Source organism: Erpetoichthys calabaricus, chromosome 10 (genome assembly GCF_900747795.2).
Source record: "Erpetoichthys calabaricus chromosome 10, fErpCal1.3, whole genome shotgun sequence".
Lineage (NCBI taxonomy): Eukaryota > Metazoa > Chordata > Cladistia > Polypteriformes > Polypteridae > Erpetoichthys > Erpetoichthys calabaricus.
This window is the reverse complement of record NC_041403.2, coordinates 22,628,343-22,631,687: the sequence shown is the minus strand read 5'-3', so window position 1 is coordinate 22,631,687 and position 3,345 is coordinate 22,628,343.

Genomic DNA, 3,345 nt, shown 5'->3' with positions numbered 1-3,345 from the left:
GCTCTGTCTCTCTTCCTCCCGACTAAGCCACTGAATGGAGGGAGGCGGCCCCTTTTATAATCACCCGGATATGCTCCAGGTGCTTTCCGGTAATCTTCCACCGGCACTCCCCAATGTGGCGGAAGTACCGGCTGCGCACCCGGAAGCACTCAGAGTGTCCCTGGTCATCTTTCCCCCAGCACTTCCGGGTGTGGAGGAAGTGCTGAGGACCAGGGCTCTCCAGGCATTGGGGTGCCCCCTGGCAGTGACCACGGGCCCCTATAGGGTTGAGCTTCCAAGCTCAGTTCCCATAGTCCCCAAAGCCACCAGGCCGGTCGCCCCCTCGTGGTCTGGAGGAGGCGGGTCCTCCTGGGTGTCCCGGCTAGCTACCACCCCCAGCCACTCGCTACTATATATATCTCGTCACACATGTGCGATTAGGGGACAACTAAAGGGCCTGAATAGATGTAATTCCATGCTGGACCAGGCATGGCAAAGTGCACTGATTCTCTCTCTCTCTCAATTCCTTGCAGACCATTTTTGGGAAGTCCCACCTGGTTTGGGGCCGCCACCCATATAATATTTCCCAGCTGCAAAATCTATCGAAAAGAACAAACATGTCCACACGACAGAGTCCACAACAGAACTGACTAGTGCCTTAAGATGGCGGCTTTTAAATGCACAGAGAGGATGTGATGTCATCAGGACCGGAACCGGAAGTGGCGTCGTTGGTTGCCCCAGAACCAGGCAGGACTACCCGAGAATGGTCTGCAAGGAATTGAGAGAGAGAATCAGTGCACTTCACCACCTCCTGGTCCGGCGTGGAATTACAATATTCAGTATATCCATAAGAAGTAAAAGGTATGGAGATACTGCCCTCTGAATTAAACTGAAGGGTTTGTGGACATTAGGTTGCACTAGAGGGTGCTCTAGCCTAACATCCCTGCAGAAACTGGCAACCCCTGCCCCTGGAACTGATTGTGATGCATGACCCTGAAATGTACATGCAGATACATTCTTAGGTTCAATCAAATTCTCAAACTTGGGGGGGCCAAGCGTGTGTCAGTAGAACAGGGTGCAAGGCAAGAAGGGAAAGCAGACTGCAGCACTTGCATATAAATGTAATTGTATTTAAAAAATGTGAAAAGTTGAATAATTCTCTTTAAACATATGGGCATTGGAATATGTATAATTGTGTTTGAGTATAATGTTACATAACACAGATGACATTTAGAGCTGTGGAGCAGAAATGATCATTTTTATTATTATTGTATCACACAAAAGCAGAAAAGGATAAACCAGAATGGTCCAGTAAAAGTCAAAATGCCTCCCACAGTGGGCAAGTTGTCAAAAGGCATCTGGCGGCTTATTAGTGACTACAGCTGTGTGCCATATTAAACAGATGTTTTCTTTGAGGCACTGTGCATAAAATGAGATGAATAAGAGACACACATTACCTAAATACACCAGCTTTCTATATTGAGTTTTATAAGCGTATTTAAATTTAGCAATACATGAAAAAAATGGTTTCAAACAGCTTTCAATAAGTTATGAGTCACCAGACACATACTCGTATTTCTAGCTTGAACTAAGTGTGTCAATGTGCGTCACTCAACCCTGTGTGCTCAGCTGTACACTGGCCATTGTTTTGTAAAATAAAAAAAGAATGAAAAAAAAAATGACAAGATTTCAAAGACTGTTCTGATTGGGCTGGTTACTTTGTAAGATTGGAAATACAACTGAAGTGGCAGCGCAATTATACCACGAGGCACAAACTGCCGATTACATGTAATGCAGGACAAGTTCATCTTGAATGTTAGGAGCAGTATGAAAACTTTACAGTGAATGAATGAGGAGCTAAACAGACTTGGAAATAAAAACAAGTATGAGAATATAGGCATGGCATAACATTCAGGTGCTGTTGTTTTGTTTGTATTGTCAAATTTTTGTTTTGTGTTTTATTTGTATTTAGGTTTCTTTTATTTAGTACTAGACAAAGAGCTCGTTTCGACAACGTAAGATGAAATGGGCACAAGTGGAATAGTAATAAGTGTAAGTACCACAAACCTGATATAGGTGTATTGAATGAATGCATAATTAGGCCTTGAGCTGTAGTCGAAATCGCCTTTCTGGCCTCTAGAGCTTTAATCGAAGTCGCCTTTCTCTTTGAATTTTTGTGGCCGTAAATCTGCCGCCTCCCGCGATGTTGGGGTTGGATGTCGGTCGAAGTCGCCTTTCTCTTTGAATTTTCGTGGCCGTAGTCTCCTTTCTCTTTGAATTTTCGCAGCCGTAAATCCGCCGCCTGCTGCGATGTCGGTCTTGTAAGGTTTTTCAGGCAGCTGCGCAGAAGGCGACTGCGCATTCGGCTTCGGATGGATGTGAGTGAGTGAGTGAGTGAGTGAGTGAGTGAGTGAGTGAGTGAGTGAGTGAGGAGACTGGCGAATTATGTATTAAGATCAGGGGGCTTTGTCCCCTGCTTGCTTCTCTCACGACCCCCGGGCCTGTGCTACGTGCTAGCCTCTTTGTGGTTCTGCCACTCGCGTATGGAGATGTGGATGTACAATTTAAACAAATTTTTATTTTCATGGCAATTGTTACATATGCATAATAGAACTAACTATTTTACATTACAGTAAGTAATTAACTATATTAAAAAATAGTAAAACGTAATAATTTGAAAGTAAATTATATTTCATGTTGCGTTAGAGTAATTTGTTGCGTAATATGATTTTGTTCTGTTTGGCTTTGAAATTAACACAGAAATATTTTTACTGTAAAACTTCAGTAAAACAAATTTTTGAATTCAATTTTCGTCAATTGAATTTTGATTCTGTGTTTGGACTTTCATCGTGACAATGCTACATATAACTGCACATGACTGAATTTAGTTTCTTTCTCTCTATTAAATAAAATGACTTTTTTGAATGTTTGGCTCTGAGATTTGTTAATTGTCTTTGCAAAAACTATTCTAATGGGAAAATGTAAACATTTTAATACGAATGGCATATCCAGATCTCCTTTGTTGTGTAATGTTATGCCCTGAAGATGTACTACATTACCTTTCTTGGATACATCCTTCTTTCTACAGTAATTTGTGTGGTGAAAGACCGGATCGTGTTAACGGTTGTAGATATTCTTTGGGATATTGTAAGTTAATGTTTTCATATTCCGCACCAGCACCACCAACTGTTTCAGCACAGTCTATTGATACGCATTTAACCAATTTGCTGTGTAACCGATCGACATTTTTGGCGTTAATTCATTTGACTTCATCGTGGTAAGATTGCTAGTGTACTCATTTTTTCTGTTGATAACCCTTCAAGATGAAATTCTTCAATAAGATTTGGACATAATACGTCTTCATTA